Source organism: Diprion similis, chromosome 11 (genome assembly GCF_021155765.1).
Source record: "Diprion similis isolate iyDipSimi1 chromosome 11, iyDipSimi1.1, whole genome shotgun sequence".
Lineage (NCBI taxonomy): Eukaryota > Metazoa > Arthropoda > Insecta > Hymenoptera > Diprionidae > Diprion > Diprion similis.
The window spans coordinates 13,228,310-13,255,280 of NC_060115.1; positions in this window are offsets into that span (position 1 = coordinate 13,228,310).

Here is a 26,971-nt window from a genome sequence, read left to right on the forward strand (position 1 = left end):
ATCAAGATTCCTCAATTTTTCTGCTGGTCCGACCCGCATGTCTGCGATTCCGACGAACGCGCATTGCAATTTGAGGTCTCATCCGCAACTTGGTCAGAACGGTCAGAACCGACAAGAATCGAGGGTATCTCGGCCAAATACTAACTTTTTTTTGAATTTTCGGTGCGGGGCAGCTGAGTGTCTGGAGCCCTGACGAACCCACCCAAGAATTTCAGGATCGGTTCATAAATAGCCGAGATTCGTTGAAAAATGTCGAATTTCCGGCTACCTTGTCTCTAAATCAAGATTCCTCAATTTTTTCGCTCGTCTGACCCGAATGTCTGCGATTCCGAAGAACGCGCATTGCAATTCGACGTTTCATCCGCGACTTGGTCAGAACGGTCAGAACCGACAAGAATCGAGGGTATCTCGGCCAAATACTAACTTTTTTCTGAATTTTCGGTGCGGGGCAGCTGAGTGTCTGGAGCCCTGACGAACCCACCCAAGAATTTCAGGATCGGTTCATAAATAGCCGAGATTCGTTGAAAAATGTCGGATTTCTGGCTACCTTGTCTCTAAATCAAGATTCCTCAATTTTTCTGCTCGTCTGACCCGAATGTCTGCGATTCCGAAGAACGCGCATTGCAATTCGACGTTTCATCCGCGACTTGGTCAGAACGGTCAGAACCGACAAGAATCGAGGGTATCTCGGCCAAATACTAACTTTTTTCTGAATTTTCTGTGCGGGGCAGCTGAGTGTCTGGAGCCCTGACGAACCCAACCAAGAATTTCAGGATCGGTTCATAAATAGCCGAGATTCGTTGAAAAATGTCGAATTTCTGGCTATCTTGTCTCTAAATCAAGATTCCTCAATTTTTCTGCTGGTCTGACCCGCATGTCTGCGATTCCGACGAACGCGCATTGCAATTTGAGGTCTCATCCGCAACTTGGTCAGAACGGTCAGAACCGACAAGAATCGAGGGTATCTCGGCCAAATACTAACTTTTTTTTGAATTTTCGGTGCTGGGCAGCTGAGTGTCTGGAGCCCTGACGAACCCACCCAAGAATTTCAGGATCGGTTAATAATAGCCGAGATTCGTTGAAAAATGTCGAATTTCTGGCTACCTTGTCTCTAAATCAAGATTTCCCAATTTTTCTGCTCGTCTGACCCGAATGTCTGCGATTCCGAAGAACGCGCATTGCAATTCGACGTTTCATCCGCGACTTGGTCAGAACGGTCAGAACCGACAAGAATCGAGGGTATCTCGGCCAAATACTAACTTTTTTCTGAATTTTCTGTGCGGGGCAGCTGAGTGTCTGGAGCCCTGTCGAACCCACCCAAGAATTTCAGGATCGGTTCATAAATAGCCGAGATTCGTTGAAAAATGTCGAATTTCTGGCTATCTTGTCTCTAAATCAAGATTCCTCAATTTTTCTGCTGGTCCGACCCGCATGTCTGCGATTCCGACGAACGCGCATTGCAATTTGAGGTCTCATCCGCAACTTGGTCAGAACGGTTAGAACCGACAAGAATCGAGGGTATCTCGGCCAAATACTAACTTTTTTCTGAATTTTTGGTGCGGGGCAGCTGAGTGTCTGGAGCCCTGACGAACCCGCCCAAGAATTTCAGGATCGGTTCATAAATAGCCGAGATTCGTTGAAAAATGTCGAATTTCTGGCTATCTTGTCTCTAAATCAAGATTCCTCAATTTTTCTGCTGGTCTGACCCGCATGTCTGCGATTCCGACGAACGCGCATTGCAATTTGAGGTCTCATCCGCAACTTGGTCAGAACGGTCAGAACCGACAAGAATCTAGAGTATCTCGGCCAAATACTAACTTTTTTCTGAATTTTCGGTGCGGGGCAGCTGAGTGTCTGGCGCCCTGACAAACCCACCCAAGAATTTCAGGATCGGTTCATAAATAGCCGAGATTCGTTGAAAAATGTCGAATTTCTGGCTATCTTGTCTCTAAATCAAGATTCCTCAATTTTTCTGCTGGTCTGACCCGCATGTCTGCGATTTTGACGAACGCGCATTGCAATTTGAGGTCTCATCCGCAACTTGGTCAGAACGGTCAGAACCGACTAGAATCGAGGGTATCTCGGCCAAATACTAACTTTTATTTGAATTTTCGGTGCGGGGCAGCTGAGTGTCTGGAGCCCTGACGAACCCACCCAAGAATTTCAGGATCGGTTCATAAATAGCCGAGATTCGTTGAAAAATGTCGAATTTCTGGCTACCTTGTCTCTAAATCAAGATTCCTCAATTTTTCTGCTCGTCTGACCCGAATGTCTGCGATTCCGAAGAACGCGCATTGCAATTCGACGTTTCATCCGCGACTTGGTCAGAACGGTCAGAACCGACAAGAATCGAGGGTATCTCGGCCAAATACTAACTTTTTCTGAATTTTCTGTGCGGGGCAGCTGAGTGTCTGGAGCCCTGTCGAACCCACCCAAGAATTTCAGGATCGGTTCACAAATAGCCGAGATTCGTTGAAAAATGTCGAATTTCCGGCTATCTTGTCTCTAAATCAAGATTCCTCAATTTCTCTGCTGGTCCGACCCGCATGTCTGCGATTCCGACGAACGCGCATTGCAATTTGAGGTCTCATCCGCAACTTGGTCAGAACGGTCAGAACCGACAAGAATCGAGGGTATCTCGGCCAAATACCAACTTTTTTCTGAATTTTTGTGCGGGGCAGCTGAGTGTCTGGAGCCCTGACGAATCCAACCAAGAATTTCAGGATCGGTTCATAAATAGCCGAGATTCGTTGACAAATGTCGAATTTCTGGCTATCTTGTCTCTAAATCAAGATTCCTCGATTTTTCTGCTGGTCTGACCCGCATGTCTGCGATTCCGACAAACGCGCATTGCAATTTGAGGTCTCATCCGCAACTTAGTCAGAACGGTCAGAACCGACAAGAATAGAGGGTATTTCGGCCAAATACTAACTTTTTTCTGAATTTTCGGTGCGGGGCAGCTCAGTGTCTGGAGCCCTGTCGAACCCACCCAAGAATTTCAGGATCGGTTTATGAATAGCCGAGATTCGTTGAAAAATGTCGAATTTCTGGCTACCTTGTCTCTAAATCAAGATTCCTCAATTTTTCTGCTCGTCTGACCCGAATGTCTGCGATTCCGAAGAACGCGCATTGCAATTCGACGTTTCGTCCGCGACTTGGTCAGAACGGTCAGAACCGACAAGAATCGAGGGTATCTCGGCCAAATACTAACTTTTTTCTGAATTTTTGGTGCGGGGCAGCTGAGTGTCTGGAGCCCTGACGGACCCAACCGAAAATTTCAGGATCGGTTCATAAATAGCCGAGATTCGTTGAAAAATGTCGAATTTCTGGCTACCTTGTCTCTAAATCAAGATTCCTCAATTTTTCTGCTCGTCTGACCCGAATGTCTGCGATTCCGAAGAACGCGCATTGCAATTCGACGTTTCATCCGCGACTTGGTCAGAACGGTCAGAACCGACAAGAATGGAGGGTATCTCGGCCAAATACTAACTTTTTCCTGAATTTTCTGTGCGGGGCAGCTGAGTGTCTGGAGCCCTGACGAACCCACCCAAGAATTTCAGGATCGGTTCATAAATAGCCGAGATTCGTTGAAAAATGTCGAATTTCTGGCTATCTTGTCTCCAAATCAAGATTCCTCAATTTTTCTGCTGGTCCGACCCGCATGTCTGCGATTCCGACGAACGCGCATTGCAATTTGAGGTCTCATCCGCAACTTGGTCAGAACGGTCAGAACCGACAAGAATCGAGGGTATCTCGGCCAAATACTAACTTTTTTCTGAATTTTTAGTGCGGGGCAGCTGAGTGTCTGGAGCCCTGACGAACCCAACCAAGAATTTCAGGATCGGTTCATAAATAGCCGAGATTCGTTGAAAAATGTCGAATTTCTGGCTATCTTGTCTCTAAATCAAGATTCCTCGATTTTTCTGCTGGTCTGACCCGCATGTCTGCGATTCCGACAAACGCGCATTGCAATTTGAGGTCTCATCCGCAACTTAGTCAGAACGGTCAGAACCGACAAAAATAGAGTGTATCTCGGCCAAATACTAACTTTTTTCTGAATTTTCGGTGCGGGGCAGCTGAGTGTCTGGAGCCCTGTCGAACCCACCCAAGAATTTCAGGATCGGTTCATAAATAGCCGAGATTTGCTGAAAAATGTCGAATTTCTGGGTATCTTGTCTCTAAATCAAGATTCCTCAATTTTTCTGCTGGTCTGACCCGCATGTCTGCGATTCCGACGAACGCGCATTGCAATTTGAGGTTTCATCCGCAACTTGGTCAGAACGGTCAGAACCGACAAGAATCGAGGGTATCTCGGCCAAATACTAACTTTTTTTTGAATTTTCGGTGCGGGCAGCTGAGTGTCTGGAGCCCTGACGAACCCACCCAAGAATTTCAGGATCGGTTCATAAATAGCCGAGATTCGTTGAAAAATGTCGAATTTCTGGCTACCTTGTCTCTAAATCAAGATTTCTCAATTTTTCTGCTCGTCTGACCCGAATGTCTGCGATTCCGAAGAACGCGCATTGCAATTCGACGTTTCATCCGCGACTTGGTCAGAACGGTCAGAACCGACAAGAATCGAGGGTATCCCGGCCAAATACTAACTTTTTTCTGAATTTTCTGTGCGGGGCAGCTGAGTGTCTGGAGCCCTGTCGAACCCACCCAAGAATTTCAGGATCGGTTCATAAATAGCCGAGATTCGTTGAAAAATGTCGAATTTCTGGCTATCTTGTCTCTAAATCAAGATTCCTCAATTTTTCTGCTGGTCCGACCCGCATGTCTGCGATTCCGACGAACGCGCATTGCAATTTGAGGTCTCATCCGCAACTTGGTCAGAACGGTCAGAACCGACAAGAATCGAGGGTATCTCGGCCAAATACTAACTTTTTTTTGAATTTTCGGTGCGGGGCAGCTGAGTGTCTGGAGCCCTGACGAACCCACCCAAGAATTTCAGGATCGGTTCATAAATAGCCGAGATTCGTTGAAAAATGTCGAATTTCTGGCTACCTTGTCTCTAAATCAAGATTCCTCAATTTTTCTGCTCGTCTGACCCGAATGTCTGCGATTCCGAAGAACGCGCATTGCAATTCGACGTTTCATCCGCGACTTGGTCAGAACGGTCAGAACCGACAAGAATCGAGGGTATCTCGGCCAAATACTAACTTTTTCTGAATTTTCTGTGCGGGGCAGCTGAGTGTCTGGAGCCCTGTCGAACCCACCCAAGAATTTCAGGATCGGTTCACAAATAGCCGAGATTCGTTGAAAAATGTCGAATTTCCGGCTATCTTGTCTCTAAATCAAGATTCCTCAATTTCTCTGCTGGTCCGACCCGCATGTCTGCGATTCCGACGAACGCGCATTGCAATTTGAGGTCTCATCCGCAACTTGGTCAGAACGGTCAGAACCGACAAGAATCGAGGGTATCTCGGCCAAATACCAACTTTTTTCTGAATTTTTGTGCGGGGCAGCTGAGTGTCTGGAGCCCTGACGAATCCAACCAAGAATTTCAGGATCGGTTCATAAATAGCCGAGATTCGTTGACAAATGTCGAATTTCTGGCTATCTTGTCTCTAAATCAAGATTCCTCGATTTTTCTGCTGGTCTGACCCGCATGTCTGCGATTCCGACAAACGCGCATTGCAATTTGAGGTCTCATCCGCAACTTAGTCAGAACGGTCAGAACCGACAAGAATAGAGGGTATTTCGGCCAAATACTAACTTTTTTCTGAATTTTCGGTGCGGGGCAGCTCAGTGTCTGGAGCCCTGTCGAACCCACCCAAGAATTTCAGGATCGGTTTATGAATAGCCGAGATTCGTTGAAAAATGTCGAATTTCTGGCTACCTTGTCTCTAAATCAAGATTCCTCAATTTTTCTGCTCGTCTGACCCGAATGTCTGCGATTCCGAAGAACGCGCATTGCAATTCGACGTTTCGTCCGCGACTTGGTCAGAACGGTCAGAACCGACAAGAATCGAGGGTATCTCGGCCAAATACTAACTTTTTTCTGAATTTTTGGTGCGGGGCAGCTGAGTGTCTGGAGCCCTGACGGACCCAACCGAAAATTTCAGGATCGGTTCATAAATAGCCGAGATTCGTTGAAAAATGTCGAATTTCTGGCTACCTTGTCTCTAAATCAAGATTCCTCAATTTTTCTGCTCGTCTGACCCGAATGTCTGCGATTCCGAAGAACGCGCATTGCAATTCGACGTTTCATCCGCGACTTGGTCAGAACGGTCAGAACCGACAAGAATGGAGGGTATCTCGGCCAAATACTAACTTTTTCCTGAATTTTCTGTGCGGGGCAGCTGAGTGTCTGGAGCCCTGACGAACCCACCCAAGAATTTCAGGATCGGTTCATAAATAGCCGAGATTCGTTGAAAAATGTCGAATTTCTGGCTATCTTGTCTCCAAATCAAGATTCCTCAATTTTTCTGCTGGTCCGACCCGCATGTCTGCGATTCCGACGAACGCGCATTGCAATTTGAGGTCTCATCCGCAACTTGGTCAGAACGGTCAGAACCGACAAGAATCGAGGGTATCTCGGCCAAATACTAACTTTTTTCTGAATTTTTAGTGCGGGGCAGCTGAGTGTCTGGAGCCCTGACGAACCCAACCAAGAATTTCAGGATCGGTTCATAAATAGCCGAGATTCGTTGAAAAATGTCGAATTTCTGGCTATCTTGTCTCTAAATCAAGATTCCTCGATTTTTCTGCTGGTCTGACCCGCATGTCTGCGATTCCGACAAACGCGCATTGCAATTTGAGGTCTCATCCGCAACTTAGTCAGAACGGTCAGAACCGACAAAAATAGAGTGTATCTCGGCCAAATACTAACTTTTTTCTGAATTTTCGGTGCGGGGCAGCTGAGTGTCTGGAGCCCTGTCGAACCCACCCAAGAATTTCAGGATCGGTTCATAAATAGCCGAGATTTGCTGAAAAATGTCGAATTTCTGGGTATCTTGTCTCTAAATCAAGATTCCTCAATTTTTCTGCTGGTCTGACCCGCATGTCTGCGATTCCGACGAACGCGCATTGCAATTTGAGGTTTCATCCGCAACTTGGTCAGAACGGTCAGAACCGACAAGAATCGAGGGTATCTCGGCCAAATACTAACTTTTTTTTGAATTTTCGGTGCGGGCAGCTGAGTGTCTGGAGCCCTGACGAACCCACCCAAGAATTTCAGGATCGGTTCATAAATAGCCGAGATTCGTTGAAAAATGTCGAATTTCTGGCTACCTTGTCTCTAAATCAAGATTTCTCAATTTTTCTGCTCGTCTGACCCGAATGTCTGCGATTCCGAAGAACGCGCATTGCAATTCGACGTTTCATCCGCGACTTGGTCAGAACGGTCAGAACCGACAAGAATCGAGGGTATCCCGGCCAAATACTAACTTTTTTCTGAATTTTCTGTGCGGGGCAGCTGAGTGTCTGGAGCCCTGTCGAACCCACCCAAGAATTTCAGGATCGGTTCATAAATAGCCGAGATTCGTTGAAAAATGTCGAATTTCTGGCTATCTTGTCTCTAAATCAAGATTCCTCAATTTTTCTGCTGGTCCGACCCGCATGTCTGCGATTCCGACGAACGCGCATTGCAATTTGAGGTCTCATCCGCAACTTGGTCAGAACGGTCAGAACCGACAAGAATCGAGGGTATCTCGGCCAAATACTAACTTTTTTTTGAATTTTCGGTGCGGGGCAGCTGAGTGTCTGGAGCCCTGACGAACCCACCCAAGAATTTCAGGATCGGTTCATAAATAGCCGAGATTCGTTGAAAAATGTCGAATTTCTGGCTACCTTGTCTCTAAATCAAGATTTCTCAATTTTTCTGCTCGTCTGACCCGAATGTCTGCGATTCCGAAGAACGCGCATTGCAATTCGACGTTTCATCCGCGACTTGGTCAGAACGGTCAGAACCGACAAGAATCGAGGGTATCCCGGCCAAATACTAACTTTTTTCTGAATTTTCTGTGCGGGGCAGCTGAGTGTCTGGAGCCCTGTCGAACCCACCCAAGAATTTCAGGATCGGTTCATAAATAGCCGAGATTCGTTGAAAAATGTCGAATTTCTGGCTATCTTGTCTCTAAATCAAGATTCCTCAATTTTTCTGCTGGTCCGACCCGCATGTCTGCGATTCCGACGAACGCGCATTGCAATTTGAGGTCTCATCCGCAACTTGGTCAGAACGGTCAGAACCGACAAGAATCGAGGGTATCTCGGCCAAATACTAACTTTTTTTTGAATTTTCGGTGCGGGGCAGCTGAGTGTCTGGAGCCCTGACGAACCCACCCAAGAATTTCAGGATCGGTTCATAAATAGCCGAGATTCGTTGAAAAATGTCGAATTTCCGGCTACCTTGTCTCTAAATCAAGATTCCTCAATTTTTTCGCTCGTCTGACCCGAATGTCTGCGATTCCGAAGAACGCGCATTGCAATTCGACGTTTCATCCGCGACTTGGTCAGAACGGTCAGAACCGACAAGAATCGAGGGTATCTCGGCCAAATACTAACTTTTTTCTGAATTTTCGGTGCGGGGCAGCTGAGTGTCTGGAGCCCTGACGAACCCACCCAAGAATTTCAGGATCGGTTCATAAATAGCCGAGATTCGTTGAAAAATGTCGGATTTCTGGCTACCTTGTCTCTAAATCAAGATTCCTCAATTTTTCTGCTCGTCTGACCCGAATGTCTGCGATTCCGAAGAACGCGCATTGCAATTCGACGTTTCATCCGCGACTTGGTCAGAACGGTCAGAACCGACAAGAATCGAGGGTATCTCGGCCAAATACTAACTTTTTTCTGAATTTTCTGTGCGGGGCAGCTGAGTGTCTGGAGCCCTGACGAACCCAACCAAGAATTTCAGGATCGGTTCATAAATAGCCGAGATTCGTTGAAAAATGTCGAATTTCTGGCTATCTTGTCTCTAAATCAAGATTCCTCAATTTTTCTGCTGGTCTGACCCGCATGTCTGCGATTCCGACGAACGCGCATTGCAATTTGAGGTCTCATCCGCAACTTGGTCAGAACGGTCAGAACCGACAAGAATCGAGGGTATCTCGGCCAAATACTAACTTTTTTTTGAATTTTCGGTGCTGGGCAGCTGAGTGTCTGGAGCCCTGACGAACCCACCCAAGAATTTCAGGATCGGTTAATAATAGCCGAGATTCGTTGAAAAATGTCGAATTTCTGGCTACCTTGTCTCTAAATCAAGATTTCCCAATTTTTCTGCTCGTCTGACCCGAATGTCTGCGATTCCGAAGAACGCGCATTGCAATTCGACGTTTCATCCGCGACTTGGTCAGAACGGTCAGAACCGACAAGAATCGAGGGTATCTCGGCCAAATACTAACTTTTTTCTGAATTTTCTGTGCGGGGCAGCTGAGTGTCTGGAGCCCTGTCGAACCCACCCAAGAATTTCAGGATCGGTTCATAAATAGCCGAGATTCGTTGAAAAATGTCGAATTTCTGGCTATCTTGTCTCTAAATCAAGATTCCTCAATTTTTCTGCTGGTCCGACCCGCATGTCTGCGATTCCGACGAACGCGCATTGCAATTTGAGGTCTCATCCGCAACTTGGTCAGAACGGTTAGAACCGACAAGAATCGAGGGTATCTCGGCCAAATACTAACTTTTTTCTGAATTTTTGGTGCGGGGCAGCTGAGTGTCTGGAGCCCTGACGAACCCGCCCAAGAATTTCAGGATCGGTTCATAAATAGCCGAGATTCGTTGAAAAATGTCGAATTTCTGGCTATCTTGTCTCTAAATCAAGATTCCTCAATTTTTCTGCTGGTCTGACCCGCATGTCTGCGATTCCGACGAACGCGCATTGCAATTTGAGGTCTCATCCGCAACTTGGTCAGAACGGTCAGAACCGACAAGAATCTAGAGTATCTCGGCCAAATACTAACTTTTTTCTGAATTTTCGGTGCGGGGCAGCTAAGTGTCTGGCGCCCTGACAAACCCACCCAAGAATTTCAGGATCGGTTCATAAATAGCCGAGATTCGTTGAAAAATGTCGAATTTCTGGCTATCTTGTCTCTAAATCAAGATTCCTCAATTTTTCTGCTGGTCTGACCCGCATGTCTGCGATTTTGACAAACGCGCATTGCAATTTGAGGTCTCATCCGCAACTTGGTCAGAACGGTCAGAACCGACTAGAATCGAGGGTATCTCGGCCAAATACTAACTTTTATTTGAATTTTCGGTGCGGGGCAGCTGAGTGTCTGGAGCCCTGACGAACCCACCCAAGAATTTCAGGATCGGTTCATAAATAGCCGAGATTCGTTGAAAAATGTCGAATTTCTGGCTACCTTGTCTCTAAATCAAGATTCCTCAATTTTTCTGCTCGTCTGACCCGAATGTCTGCGATTCCGAAGAACGCGCATTGCAATTCGACGTTTCATCCGCGACTTGGTCAGAACGGTCAGAACCGACAAGAATCGAGGGTATCTCGGCCAAATACTAACTTTTTCTGAATTTTCTGTGCGGGGCAGCTGAGTGTCTGGAGCCCTGTCGAACCCACCCAAGAATTTCAGGATCGGTTCACAAATAGCCGAGATTCGTTGAAAAATGTCGAATTTCCGGCTATCTTGTTTCTAAATCAAGATTCCTCAATTTCTCTGCTGGTCCGACCCGCATGTCTGCGATTCCGACGAACGCGCATTGCAATTTGAGGTCTCATCCGCAACTTGGTCAGAACGGTCAGAACCGACAAGAATCGAGGGTATCTCGGCCAAATACCAACTTTTTTCTGAATTTTTGTGCGGGGCAGCTGAGTGTCTGGAGCCCTGACGAATCCAACCAAGAATTTCAGGATCGGTTCATAAATAGCCGAGATTCGTTGACAAATGTCGAATTTCTGGCTATCTTGTCTCTAAATCAAGATTCCTCGATTTTTCTGCTGGTCTGACCCGCATGTCTGCGATTCCGACAAACGCGCATTGCAATTTGAGGTCTCATCCGCAACTTAGTCAGAACGGTCAGAACCGACAAGAATAGAGGGTATTTCGGCCAAATACTAACTTCTTTCTGAATTTTCGGTGCGGGGCAGCTCAGTGTCTGGAGCCCTGTCGAACCCACCCAAGAATTTCAGGATCGGTTCATAAATAGCCGAGATTTGTTGAAAAATGTCGAATTTCTGGCTATCTTGTCTCTAAATCAAGATTCCTCAATTTTTCTGCTGGTCTGACCCGCATGTCTGCGATTCCGACGAACGCGCATTGCAATTTGAGGTCTCATCCGCAACTTGGTCAGAACGGTCAGAACCGACAAGAATCGAGGGTATCTCGGCCAAATACTAACTTTTTTTTGAATTTTCGGTGCGGGGCAGCTGAGTGTCTGGAGCCCTGACGAACCCACCCAAGAATTTCAGGATCGGTTCATAAATAGCCGAGATTCGTTGAAAAATGTCGAATTTCTGGCTACCTTGTCTCTAAATCAAGATTTCTCAATTTTTCTGCTCGTCTGACCCGAATGTCTGCGATTCCGAAGAACGCGCATTGCAATTCGACGTTTCATCCGCGACTTGGTCAGAACGGTCAGAACCGACAAGAATCGAGGGTATCCCGGCCAAATACTAACTTTTTTCTGAATTTTCTGTGCGGGGCAGCTGAGTGTCTGGAGCCCTGTCGAACCCACCCAAGAATTTCAGGATCGGTTCATAAATAGCCGAGATTCGTTGAAAAATGTCGAATTTCTGGCTATCTTGTCTCTAAATCAAGATTCCTCAATTTTTCTGCTGGTCCGACCCGCATGTCTGCGATTCCGACGAACGCGCATTGCAATTTGAGGTCTCATCCGCAACTTGGTCAGAACGGTCAGAACCGACAAGAATCGAGGGTATCTCGGCCAAATACTAACTTTTTTTTGAATTTTCGGTGCGGGGCAGCTGAGTGTCTGGAGCCCTGACGAACCCACCCAAGAATTTCAGGATCGGTTCATAAATAGCCGAGATTCGTTGAAAAATGTCGAATTTCTGGCTACCTTGTCTCTAAATCAAGATTCCTCAATTTTTCTGCTCGTCTGACCCGAATGTCTGCGATTCCGAAGAACGCGCATTGCAATTCGACGTTTCATCCGCGACTTGGTCAGAACGGTCAGAACCGACAAGAATCGAGGGTATCTCGGCCAAATACTAACTTTTTTCTGAATTTTCTGTGCGGGGCAGCTGAGTGTCTGGAGCCCTGTCGAACCCACCCAAGAATTTCAGGATCGGTTCACAAATAGCCGAGATTCGTTGAAAAATTTCGAATTTCTGGCTATCTTGTCTCTAAATCAAGATTCCTCAATTTCTCTGCTGGTCCGACCCGCATGTCTGCGATTCCGACGAATGCGCATTGCAATTTGAGGTCTCATCCGCAACTTGGTCAGAACGGTCAGAACCGACAAGAATCGAGGGTATCTCGGCCAAATACTAACTTTTTTCTGAATTTTTGGTGCGGGGCAGCTGAGTGTCTGGAGCCCTGACGAATCCAACCAAGAATTTCAGGATCGGTTCATAAATAGCCGAGATTCGTTGACAAATGTCGAATTTCTGGCTATCTTGTCTCTAAATCAAGATTCCTCGATTTTTCTGCTGGTCTGACCCGCATGTCTGCGATTCCGACAAACGCGCATTGCAATTTGAGGTCTCATCCGCAACTTAGTCAGAACGGTCAGAACCGACAAGAATAGAGGGTATTTCGGCCAAATACTAACTTTTTTCTGAATTTTCGGTGCGGGGCAGCTGAGTGTCTGGAGCCCTGTCGAACCCACCCAAGAATTTCAGGATCGGTTCATAAATAGCCGAGATTTGTTGAAAAATGTCGAATTTCTGGCTATCTTGTCTCTAAATCAAGATTCCTCAATTTTTCTGCTGGTCTGACCCGCATGTCTGCGATTCCGACGAACGCGCATTGCAATTTGAGGTCTCATCCGCAACTTGGTCAGAACGGTCAGAACCGACAAGAATCGAGGGTATCTCGGCCAAATACTAACTTTTTTTTGAATTTTCGGTGCGGGGCAGCTGAGTGTCTGGAGCCCTGACGAACCCACCCAAGAATTTCAGGATCGGTTCATGAATAGCCGAGATTCGTTGAAAAATGTCGAATTTCTCGCTACCTTGTCTCTAAATCAACATTTCTCAATTTTTCCGCTCGTCTGACCCGAATGTCTGCGATTTCGAAGAACGCGCATTGCAATTCGACGTTTCATCCGCGACTTGGTCAGAACGGTCAGAACCGACAAGAATAGAGGGTATCCCGGCCAAATACTAACTTTTTTCTGAATTTTCTGTGCGGGGCAGCTGAGTGTCTGGAGCCCTGTCGAACCCACCCAAGAATTTCAGGATCGGTTCATAAATAGCCGAGATTCGTTGAAAAATGTCGAATTTCTGGCTATCTTGTCTCTAAATCAAGATTCCTCAATTTTTCTGCTGGTCCGACCCGCATGTCTGCGATTCCGACGAACGCGCATTGCAATTTGAGGTCTCATCCGCAACTTGGTCAGAACGGTTAGAACCGACAAGAATCGAGGGTATCTCGGCCAAATACTAACTTTTTTCTGAATTTTTGGTGCGGGGCAGCTGAGTGTCTGGAGCCCTGACGAACCCGCCCAAGAATTTCAGGATCGGTTCATAAATAGCCGAGATTCGTTGAAAAATGTCGAATTTCTGGCTATCTTGTCTCTAAATCAAGATTCCTCAATTTTTCTGCTGGTCTGACCCGCATGTCTGCGATTCCGACGAACGCGCATTGCAATTTAAGGTCTCATCCGCAACTTGGTCAGAACGGTCAGAACCGACAAGAATCTAGAGTATCTCGGCCAAATACTAACTTTTTTCTGAATTTTCGGTGCGGGGCAGCTGAGTGTCTGGCGCCCTGACAAACCCACCCAAGAATTTCAGGATCGGTTCATAAATAGCCGAGATTCGTTGAAAAATGTCGAATTTCTGGCTATCTTGTCTCTAAATCAAGATTCCTCAATTTTTCTGCTGGTCTGACCCGCATGTCTGCGATTTTGACGAACGCGCATTGCAATTTGAGGTCTCATCCGCAACTTGGTCAGAACGGTCAGAACCGACTAGAATCGAGGGTATCTCGGCCAAATACTAACTTTTATTTGAATTTTCGGTGCGGGGCAGCTGAGTGTCTGGAGCCCTGACGAACCCACCCAAGAATTTCAGGATCGGTTCATAAATAGCCGAGATTCGTTGAAAAATGTCGAATTTCTGGCTACCTTGTCTCTAAATCAAGATTCCTCAATTTTTCTGCTCGTCTGACCCGAATGTCTGCGATTCCGAAGAACGCGCATTGCAATTCGACGTTTCATCCGCGACTTGGTCAGAACGGTCAGAACCGACAAGAATCGAGGGTATCTCGGCCAAATACTAACTTTTTCTGAATTTTCTGTGCGGGGCAGCTGAGTGTCTGGAGCCCTGTCGAACCCACCCAAGAATTTCAGGATCGGTTCACAAATAGCCGAGATTCGTTGAAAAATGTCGAATTTCCGGCTATCTTGTCTCTAAATCAAGATTCCTCAATTTCTCTGCTGGTCCGACCCGCATGTCTGCGATTCCGACGAACGCGCATTGCAATTTGAGGTCTCATCCGCAACTTGGTCAGAACGGTCAGAACCGACAAGAATCGAGGGTATCTCGGCCAAATACCAACTTTTTTCTGAATTTTTGGTGCGGGGCAGCTGAGTGTCTGGAGCCCTGACGAATCCAACCAAGAATTTCAGGATCGGTTCATAAATAGCCGAGATTCGTTGACAAATGTCGAATTTCTGGCTATCTTGTCTCTAAATCAAGATTCCTCGATTTTTCTGCTGGTCTGACCCGCATGTCTGCGATTCCGACAAACGCGCATTGCAATTTGAGGTCTCATCCGCAACTTAGTCAGAACGGTCAGAACCGACAAGAATAGAGGGTATTTCGGCCAAATACTAACTTTTTTCTGAATTTTCGGTGCGGGGCAGCTCAGTGTCTGGAGCCCTGTCGAACCCACCCAAGAATTTCAGGATCGGTTCATAAATAGCCGAGATTTGTTGAAAAATGTCGAATTTCTGGCTATCTTGTCTCTAAATCAAGATTCCTCAATTTTTCTGCTGGTCTGACCCGCATGTCTGCGATTCCGACGAACGCGCATTGCAATTTGAGGTCTCATCCGCAACTTGGTCAGAACGGTCAGAACCGACAAGAATCGAGGGTATCTCGGCCAAATACTAACTTTTTTTTGAATTTTCGGTGCGGGGCAGCTGAGTGTCTGGAGCCCTGACGAACCCACTCAAGAATTTCAGGATCGGTTCATAAATAGCCGAGATTCGTTGAAAAATGTCGAATTTCTGGCTACCTTGTCTCTAAATCAAGATTTCTCAATTTTTCTGCTCGTCTGACCCGAATGTCTGCGATTCCGAAGAACGCGCATTGCAATTCGACGTTTCATCCGCGACTTGGTCAGAACGGTCAGAACCGACAAGAATCGAGGGTATCCCGGCCAAATACTAACTTTTTTCTGAATTTTCTGTGCGGGGCAGCTGAGTGTCTGGAGCCCTGTCGAACCCACCCAAGAATTTCAGGATCGGTTCATAAATAGCCGAGATTCGTTGAAAAATGTCGAATTTCTGGCTATCTTGTCTCTAAATCAAGATTCCTCAATTTTTCTGCTGGTCCGACCCGCATGTCTGCGATTCCGACGAACGCGCATTGCAATTTGAGGTCTCATCCGCAACTTGGTCAGAACGGTCAGAACCGACAAGAATCGAGGGTATCTCGGCCAAATACTAACTTTTTTTTGAATTTTCGGTGCGGGGCAGCTGAGTGTCTGGAGCCCTGACGAACCCACCCAAGAATTTCAGGATCGGTTCATAAATAGCCGAGATTCGTTGAAAAATGTCGAATTTCTGGCTACCTTGTCTCTAAATCAAGATTCCTCAATTTTTCTGCTCGTCTGACCTGAATGTCTGCGATTCCGAAGAACGCGCATTGCAATTCGACGTTTCATCCGCGACTTGGTCAGAACGGTCAGAACCGACAAGAATCGAGGGTATCTCGGCCAAATACTAACTTTTTTCTGAATTTTCTGTGCGGGGCAGCTGAGTGTCTGGAGCCCTGTCGAACCCACCCAAGAATTTCAGGATCGGTTCACAAATAGCCGAGATTCGTTGAAAAATTTCGAATTTCTGGCTATCTTGTCTCTAAATCAAGATTCCTCAATTTCTCTGCTGGTCCGACCCGCATGTCTGCGATTCCGACGAATGCGCATTGCAATTTGAGGTCTCATCCGCAACTTGGTCAGAACGGTCAGAACCGACAAGAATCAAGGGTATCTCGGCCAAATACTAACTTTTTTCTGAATTTTTGGTGCGGGGCAGCTGAGTGTCTGGAGCCCTGACGAATCCAACCAAGAATTTCAGGATCGGTTCATAAATAGCCGAGATTCGTTGACAAATGTCGAATTTCTGGCTACCTTGTCTCTAAATCAAGATTCCTCAATTTTTCTGCTCGTCTGACCCGAATGTCTGCGATTCCGAAGAACGCGCATTGCAATTCGACGTTTCATCCGCGACTTGGTCAGAACGGTCAGAACCGACAAGAATCGAGGGTATCTCGGCCAAATACTAACTTTTTTCTGAATTTTCTGAGCGGGGCAGCTGAGTGTCTGGAGCCCTGTCGAACCCACCCAAGAATTTCAGGATCGGTTCACAAATAGCCGAGATTCGTTGAAAAATGTCGAATTTCTGGCTATCTTGTCTCTAAATCAAGATTCCTCAATTTTTCTGCTGGTCTGACCCGCATGTCTGCGATTCCGACGAACGCGCATTGCAATTTGAGGTCTCATCCGCAACTTGGTCAGAACGGTCAGAACCGACAAGAATCGAGGGTATCTCGGCCAAATACTAACTTTTTTTTGAATTTTCGGTGCGGGGCAGCTGAGTGTCTGGAGCCCTGACGAACCCACCCAAGAATTTCAGGATCGGTTCATAAATAGCCGAGATTCGTTGAAAAATGTCGAATTTCTGGCTACCTTGTCTCTAATTCAAGATTTCTCAATTTTTCTGCTCGTCTGACCCGAATGTCTGCGATTCCGAAGAACGCGCATTGCAATTCGACGTTTCATCCGCGACTTGGTCAGAACGGTCAGAACCGACAAGAATCGAGGGTATCCCGGCCAAATACTAACTTTTTTCTGAATTTTCTGTGCGGGGCAGCTGAGTGTCTGGAGCCCTGTCGAACCCACCCAAGAATTTCAGGATCGGTTCATAAATAGCCGAGATTCGTTGAAAAATGTCGAATTTCTGGCTATCTTGTCTCTAAATCAAGATTCCCCAATTTTTCTGCTGGTCCGACCCGCATGTCTGCGATTCCGACGAACGCGCATTGCAATTTGAGGTCTTATCCGCAACTTGGTCAGAACGGTCAGAACCGACAAGAATCGAGGGTATCTCGGCCAAATACTAACTTTTTTTTGAATTTTCGGTGCGGGGCAGCTGAGTGTCTGGAGCCCTGACGAACCCACCCAAGAATTTCAGGATCGGTTCATAAATAGCCGAGATTCGTTGAAAAATGTCGAATTTCTGGCTACCTTGTCTCTAAATCAAGATTCCTCAATTTTTCTGCTCGTCTGACCCGAATGTCTGCGATTCCGAAGAACGCGCATTGCAATTCGACGTTTCATCCGCGACTTGGTCAGAACGGTCAGAACCGACAAGAATCGAGGGTATCTCGGCCAAATACTAACTTTTTTCTGAATTTTCTGTGCGGGGCAGCTGAGTGTCTGGAGCCCTGTCGAACCCACCCAAGAATTTCAGGATCGGTTCACAAATAGCCGAGATTCGTTGAAAAATGTCGAATTTCTGGCTATCTTGTCCCTAAATCAAGATTCCTCAATTTCTCTGCTGGTCCGACCCGCATGTCTGCGATTCCGACGAACGCGCATTGCAATTTGAGGTCTCATCCGCAACTTGGTCAGAACGGTCAGAACCGACAAGAATCGAGGGTATCTCGGCCAAATACTAACTTTTTTCTGAATTTTTGGTGCGGGGCAGCTGAGTGTCTGGAGCCCTGACGAATCCAACCAAGAATTTCAGGATCGGTTCATAAATAGCCGAGATTCGTTGACAAATGTCGAATTTCTGGCTATCTTGTCTCTAAATCATGATTCCTCGATTTTTCTGCTGGTCTGACCCGCATGTCTGCGATTCCGACAAACGCGCATTGCAATTTGAGGTCTCATCCGCAACTTAGTCAGAACGGTCAGAACCGACAAGAATAGAGGGTATTTCGGCCAAATACTAACTTTTTTCTGAATTTTCGGTGCGGGGCAGCTGAGTGTCTGGAGCCCTGTCGAACCCACCCAAGAATTTCAGGATCGGTTCATAAATAGCCGAGATTTGTTGAAAAATGTCGAATTTCTGGCTATCTTGTCTCTAAATCAAGATTCCTCAATTTTTCTGCTGGTCTGATCCGCAGGTCTGCGATTCCGACGAACGCGCATTGCAATTTGAGGTCTCATCCGCAACTTGGTCAGAACGGTCAGAACCGACAAGAATCGAGGGTATCTCGGCCAAATACTAACTTTTTTTTGAATTTTCGGTGCGGGGCAGCTGAGTGTCTGGAGCCCTGACGAACCCACCCAAGACTTTCAGGATCGGTTCATAAATAGCCGAGATTCGTTGAAAAATGTCGAATTTCTGGCTACCTTGTCTCTAAATCAAGATTTCTCAATTTTTCTGCTCGTCTGACCCGAATGTCTGCGATTCCGAAGAACGCGCATTGCAATTCGACGTTTCATCCGCGACTTGGTCAGAACGGTCAGAACCGACAAGAATCGAGGGTATCCCGGCCAAATACGAACTTTTTTCTGAATTTTCTGTGCGGGGCAGCTGAGTGTCTGGAGCCCTGTCGAACCCACCCAAGAATTTCAGGATCGGTTCATAAATAGCCGAGATTCGTTGAAAAATGTCGAATTTCTGGCTATCTTGTCTCTAAATCAAGATTCCTCAATTTTTCTGCTGGTCCGACCCGCATGTCTGCGATTCCGACGAACGCGCATTGCAATTTGAGGTCTCATCCGCAACTTGGTCAGAACGGTCAGAACCGACAAGAATCGAGGGTATCTCGGCCAAATACTAACTTTTTTTTGAATTTTCGGTGCGGGGCAGCTGAGTGTCTGGAGCCCTGACGAACCCACCCAAGAATTTCAGGATCGGTTCATAAATAGCCGAGATTCGTTGAAAAATGTCGAATTCCTGGCTACCTTGTCTCTAAATCAAGATTTCTCAATTTTTCTGCTCGTCTGACCCGAATGTCTGCGATTCCGAAGAACGCGCATTGCAATTCGACGTTTCATCCGCGACTTGGTCAGAACGGTCAGAACCGACAAGAATCGAGGGTATCCCGGCCAAATACGAACTTTTTTCTGAATTTTCTGTGCGGGGCAGCTGAGTGTCTGGAGCCCTGTCGAACCCACCCAAGAATTTCAGGATCGGTTCATAAATAGCCGAGATTCGTTGAAAAATGTCGAATTTCTGGCTATCTTGTCTCTAAATCAAGATTCCTCAATTTTTCTGCTGGTCCGACCTGCATGTCTGCGATTCCGACGAACGCGCATTGCAATTTGAGGTCTCATCCGCAACTTGGTCAGAACGGTCAGAACCGACAAGAATCGAGGGTATCTCGGCCAAATACTAACTTTTTTTTGAATTTTCGGTGCGGGGCAGCTGAGTGTCTGGAGCCCTGACGAACCCACCCAAGAATTTCAGGATCGGTTCATAAATAGCCGAGATTCGTTGAAAAATGTCGAATTTCTGGCTACCTTATCTCTAAATCAAGATTCCCCAATTTTTCCGCTCGTCTGACCCGAATGTCTGCGATTCCGAAAAACGCGCATTGCAATTCGACGTTTCATCCGCGACTTGGTCAGAACGGTCAGAACCGACAAGAATCGAGGGTATCTCGGCCAAATACTAACTTTTTTCTGAATTTTCTGAGCGGGGCAGCTGAGTGTCTGGAGCCCTGTCGAACCCACCCAAGAATTTCAGGATCGGTTCACAAATAGCCGAGATTCGTTGAAAAATGTCGAATTTCTGGCTATCTTGTCTCTAAATCAAGATTCCTCAATTTTTCTGCTGGTCTGACCCGCATGTCTGCGATTCCGACGAACGCGCATTGCAATTTGAGGTCTCATCCGCAACTTGGTCAGAACGGTCAGAACCGACAAGAATCGAGGGTATCTCGGCCAAATACTAACTTTTTTTTGAATTTTCGGTGCGGGGCAGCTGAGTGTCTGGAGCCCTGACGAACCCACCCAAGAATTTCAGGATCGGTTCATAAATAGCCGAGATTCGTTGAAAAATGTCGAATTTCTGGCTACCTTGTCTCTAATTCAAGATTTCTCAATTTTTCTGCTCGTCTGACCCGAATGTCTGCGATTCCGAAGAACGCGCATTGCAATTCGACGTTTCATCCGCGACTTGGTCAGAACGGTCAGAACCGACAAGAATCGAGGGTATCCCGGCCAAATACTCACTTTTTTCTGAATTTTCTGTGCGGGGCAGCTGAGTGTCTGGAGCCCTGTCGAACCCACCCAAGAATTTCAGGATCGGTTCATAAATAGCCGAGATTCGTGGAAAAATGTCGAATTTCTGGCTATCTTGTCTCTAAATCAAGATTCCCCAATTTTTCTGCTGGTCCGACCCGCATGTCTGCGATTCCGACGAACGCGCATTGCAATTTGAGGTCTTATCCGCAACTTGGTCAGAACGGTCAGAACCGACAAGAATCGAGGGTATCTCGGCCAAATACTAACTTTTTTTTGAATTTTCGGTGCGGGGCAGCTGAGTGTCTGGAGCCCTGACGAACCCACCCAAGAATTTCAGGATCGGTTCATAAATAGCCGAGATTCGTTGAAAAATGTCGAATTTCTGGCTACCTTGTCTCTAAATCAAGATTCCTCAATTTTTCTGCTCGTCTGACCCGAATGTCTGCGATTCCGAAGAACGCGCATTGCAATTCGACGTTTCATCCGCGACTTGGTCAGAACGGTCAGAACCGACAAGAATCGAGGGTATCTCGGCCAAATACTAACTTTTTTCTGAATTTTCTGTGCGGGGCAGCTGAGTGTCTGGAGCCCTGTCGAACCCACCCAAGAATTTCAGGATCGGTTCACAAATAGCCGAGATTCGTTGAAAAATGTCGAATTTCTGGCTATCTTGTCTCTAAATCAAGATTCCTCAATTTCTCTGCTGGTCCGACCCGCATGTCTGCGATTCCGACGAACGCGCATTGCAATTTGAGGTCTCATCCGCAACTTGGTCAGAACGGTCAGAACCGACAAGAATCGAGGGTATCTCGGCCAAATACTAACTTTTTTCTGAATTTTTGGTGCGGGGCAGCTGAGTGTCTGGAGCCCTGACGAATCCAACCAAGAATTTCAGGATCGGTTCATAAATAGCCGAGATTCGTTGACAAATGTCGAATTTCTGGCTATCTTGTCTCTAAATCATGATTCCTCGATTTTTCTGCTGGTCTGACCCGCATGTCTGCGATTCCGACAAACGCGCATTGCAATTTGAGGTCTCATCCGCAACTTAGTCAGAACGGTCAGAACCGACAAGAATAGAGGGTATTTCGGCCAAATACTAACTTTTTTCTGAATTTTCGGTGCGGGGCAGCTGAGTGTCTGGAGCCCTGTCGAACCCACCCAAGAATTTCAGGATCGGTTCATAAATAGCCGAGATTTGTTGAAAAATGTCGAATTTCTGGCTATCTTGTCTCTAAATCAAGATTCCTCAATTTTTCTGCTGGTCTGATCCGCAGGTCTGCGATTCCGACGAACGCGCATTGCAATTTGAGGTCTCATCCGCAACTTGGTCAGAACGGTCAGAACCGACAAGAATCGAGGGTATCTCGGCCAAATACTAACTTTTTTTTGAATTTTCGGTGCGGGGCAGCTGAGTGTCTGGAGCCCTGACGAACCCACCCAAGACTTTCAGGATCGGTTCATAAATAGCCGAGATTCGTTGAAAAATGTCGAATTTCTGGCTACCTTGTCTCTAAATCAAGATTTCTCAATTTTTCTGCTCGTCTGACCCGAATGTCTGCGATTCCGAAGAACGCGCATTGCAATTCGACGTTTCATCCGCGACTTGGTCAGAACGGTCAGAACCGACAAGAATCGAGGGTATCCCGGCCAAATACGAACTTTTTTCTGAATTTTCTGTGCGGGGCAGCTGAGTGTCTGGAGCCCTGTCGAACCCACCCAAGAATTTCAGGATCGGTTCATAAATAGCCGAGATTCGTTGAAAAATGTCGAATTTCTGGCTATCTTGTCTCTAAATCAAGATTCCTCAATTTTTCTGCTGGTCTGACCCGCATGTCTGCGATTCCGACGAACGCGCATTGCAATTTGAGGTCTCATCCGCAACTTGGTCAGAACGGTCAGAACCGACAAGAATCGAGGGTATCTCGGCCAAATACTAACTTTTTTTTGAATTTTCGGTGCGGGGCAGCTGAGTGTCTGGAGCCCTGACGAACCCACCCAAGAATTTCAGGATCGGTTCATAAATAGCCGAGATTCGTTGAAAAATGTCGAATTTCTGGCTACCTTGTCTCTAAATCAAGATTTCTCAATTTTTCTGCTCGTCTGACCCGAATGTCTGCGATTCCGAAGAACGCGCATTGCAATTCGACGTTTCATCCGCGACTTGGTCAGAACGGTCAGAACCGACAAGAATCGAGGGTATCCCGGCCAAATACGAACTTTTTTCTGAATTTTCTGTGCGGGGCAGCTGAGTGTCTGGAGCCCTGTCGAACCCACCCAAGAATTTCAGCATCGGTTCATAAATAGCCGAGATTCGTTGAAAAATGTCGAATTTCTGGCTATCTTGTCTCTAAATCAAGATTCCTCAATTTTTCTGCTGGTCCGACCCGCATGTCTGCGATTCCGACGAACGCGCATTGCAATTTGAGGTCTCATCCGCAACTTGGTCAGAACGGTCAGAACCGACAAGAATCGAGGGTATCTCGGCCAAATACTAACTTTTTTTTGAATTTTCGGTGCGGGGCAGCTGAGTGTCTGGAGCCCTGACGAACCCACCCAAGAATTTCAGGATCGGTTCATAAATAGCCGAGATTCGTTGAAAAATGTCGAATTTCTGGCTACCTTGTCTCTAAATCAAGATTCCCCAATTTTTCCGCTCGTCTGACCCGAATGTCTGCGATTCCGAAAAACGCGCATTGCAATTCGACGTTTCATCCGCGACTTGGTCAGAACGGTCAGAACCGACAAGAATCGAGGGTATCTCGGCCAAATACTAACTTTTTTCTGAATTTTCTGAGCGGGGCAGCTGAGTGTCTGGAGCCCTGTCGAACCCACCCAAGAATTTCAGGATCGGTTCACAAATAGCCGAGATTCGTTGAAAAATGTCGAATTTCTGGCTATCTTGTCTCTAAATCAAGATTCCTCAATTTTTCTGCTGGTCCGACCCGCATGTCTGCGATTCCGACGAACGCGCATTGCAATTTGAGGTCTCATCCGCAACTTGGTCAGAACGGTCAGAACCGACAAGAATCGAGGGTATCTCGGCCAAATACTAACTTTTTTTTGAATTTTCGGTGCGGGGCAGCTGAGTGTCTGGAGCCCTGACGAACCCACCCAAGAATTTCAGGATCGGTTCATAAATAGCCGAGATTCGTTGGAAAATGTCGAATTTCTGGCTACCTTGTCTCTAATTCAAGATTTCTCAATTTTTCTGCTCGTCTGACCCGAATGTCTGCGATTCCGAAGAACGCGCATTGCAATTCGACGTTTCATCCGCGACTTGGTCAGAACGGTCAGAACCGACAAGAATCGAGGGTATCCCGGCCAAATACTAACTTTTTTCTGAATTTTCTGTGCGGGGCAGCTGAGTGTCTGGAGCCCTGTCGAACCCACCCAAGAATTTCAGGATCGGTTCATAAATAGCCGAGATTCGTTGAAAAATGTCGAATTTCTGGCTATCTTGTCTCTAAATCAAGATTCCCCAATTTTTCTGCTGGTCCGACCCGCATGTCTGCGATTCCGACGAACGCGCATTGCAATTTGAGGTCTTATCCGCAACTTGGTCAGAACGGTCAGAACCGACAAGAATCGAAGGTATCTCGGCCAAATACTAACTTTTTTTTGAATTTTCGGTGCGGGGCAGCTGAGTGTCTGGAGCCCTGACGAACCCACCCAAGAATTTCAGGATCGGTTCATAAATAGCCGAGATTCGTTGAAAAATGTCGAATTTCTGGCTACCTTGTCTCTAAATCAAGATTCCTCAATTTTTCTGCTCGTCTGACCCGAATGTCTGCGATTCCGAAGAACGCGCATTGCAATTCGACGTTTCATCCGCGACTTGGTCAGAACGGTCAGAACCGACAAGAATCGAGGGTATCTCGGCCAAATACTAACTTTTTTCTGAATTTTCTGTGCGGGGCAGCTGAGTGTCTGGAGCCCTGTCGAACCCACCCAAGAATTTCAGGATCGGTTCACAAATAGCCGAGATTCGTTGAAAAATGTCGAATTTCTGGCTATCTTGTCTCTAAATCAAGATTCCTCAATTTCTCTGCTGGTCCGACCCGCATGTCTGCGATTCCGACGAACGCGCATTGCAATTTGAGGTCTCATCCGCAACTTGGTCAGAACGGTCAGAACCGACAAGAATCGAGGGTATCTCGGCCAAATACTAACTTTTTTCTGAATTTTTGGTGCGGGGCAGCTGAGTGTCTGGAGCCCTGACGAATCCAACCAAGAATTTCAGGATCGGTTCATAAATAGCCGAGATTCGTTGACAAATGTCGAATTTCTGGCTATCTTGTCTCTAAATCATGATTCCTCGATTTTTCTGCTGGTCTGACCCGCATGTCTGCGATTCCGACAAACGCGCATTGCAATTTGAGGTCTCATCCGCAACTTAGTCAGAACGGTCAGAACCGACAAGAATAGAGGGTATTTCGGCCAAATACTAACTTTTTTCTGAATTTTCGGTGCGGGGCAGCTGAGTGTCTGGAGCCCTGTCGAACCCACCCAAGAATTTCAGGATCGGTTCATAAATAGCCGAGATTTGTTGAAAAATGTCGAATTTCTGGCTATCTTGTCTCTAAATCAAGATTCCTCAATTTTTCTGCTGGTCTGATCCGCAGGTCTGCGATTCCGACGAACGCGCATTGCAATTTGAGGTCTCATCCGCAACTTGGTCAGAACGGTCAGAACCGACAAGAATCGAGGGTATCTCGGCCAAATACTAACTTTTTTTTGAATTTTCGGTGCGGGGCAGCTGAGTGTCTGGAGCCCTGACGAACCCACCCAAGACTTTCAGGATCGGTTCATAAATAGCCGAGATTCGTTGAAAAATGTCGAATTTCTGGCTACCTTGTCTCTAAATCAAGATTTCTCAATTTTTCTGCTCGTCTGACCCGAATGTCTGCGATTCCGAAGAACGCGCATTGCAATTCGACGTTTCATCCGCGACTTGGTCAGAACGGTCAGAACCGACAAGAATCGAGGGTATCCCGGCCAAATACGAACTTTTTTCTGAATTTTCTGTGCGGGGCAGCTGAGTGTCTGGAGCCCTGTCGAACCCACCCAAGAATTTCAGGATCGGTTCATAAATAGCCGAGATTCGTTGAAAAATGTCGAATTTCTGGCTATCTTGTCTCTAAATCAAGATTCCTCAATTTTTCTGCTGGTCCGACCCGCATGTCTGCGATTCCGACGAACGCGCATTGCAATTTGAGGTCTCATCCGCAACTTGGTCAGAACGGTCAGAACCGACAAGAATCGAGGGTATCTCGGCCAAATACTAACTTTTTTTTGAATTTTCGGTGCGGGGCAGCTGAGTGTCTGGAGCCCTGACGAACCCACCCAAGAATTTCAGGATCGGTTCATAAATAGCCGAGATTCGTTGAAAAATGTCGAATTTCTGGCTACCTTGTCTCTAAATCAAGATTTCTCAATTTTTCTGCTCGTCTGACCCGAATGTCTGCGATTCCGAAGAACGCGCATTGCAATTCGACGTTTCATCCGCGACTTGGTCAGAACGGTCAGAACCGACAAGAATCGAGGGTATCCCGGCCAAATACGAACTTTTTTCTGAATTTTCTGTGCGGGGCAGCTGAGTGTCTGGAGCCCTGTCGAACCCACCCAAGAATTTCAGGATCGGTTCATAAATAGCCGAGATTCGTTGAAAAATGTCGAATTTCTGGCTATCTTGTCTCTAAATCAAGATTCCTCAATTTTTCTGCTGGTCCGACCCGCATGTCTGCGATTCCGACGAACGCGCATTGCAATTTGAGGTCTCATCCGCAACTTGGTCAGAACGGTCAGAACCGACAAGAATCGAGGGTATCTCGGCCAAATACTAACTTTTTTTTGAATTTTCGGTGCGGGGCAGCTGAGTGTCTGGAGCCCTGACGAACCCACCCAAGAATTTCAGGATCGGTTCATAAATAGCCGAGATTCGTTGAAAAATGTCGAATTTCTGGCTACCTTGTCTCTAAATCAAGATTCCCCAATTTTTCCGCTCGTCTGACCCGAATGTCTGCGATTCCGAAAAACGCGCATTGCAATTCGACGTTTCATCCGCGACTTGGTCAGAACGGTCAGAACCGACAAGAATCGAGGGTATCTCGGCCAAATACTAACTTTTTTCTGAATTTTCGGTGCGGGGCAGCTGAGTGTCTGGAGCCCTGACGAACCCACCCAAGAATTTCAGGATCGGTTCATAAATAGCCGAGATTCGTTGAAAAATGTCGAATTTCTGGCTACCTTGTCTCTAAATCAAGATTCCTCAATTTTTCTGCTCGTCTGACCCGAATGTCTGCGATTCCGAAGAACGCGCATTGCAATTCGACGTTTCATCCGCGACTTGGTCAGAACGGTCAGAACCGACAAGAATCGAGGGTATCCCGGCCAAATACGAACTTTTTTCTGAATTTTCTGTGCGGGGCAGCTGAGTGTCTGGAGCCCTGACGAAC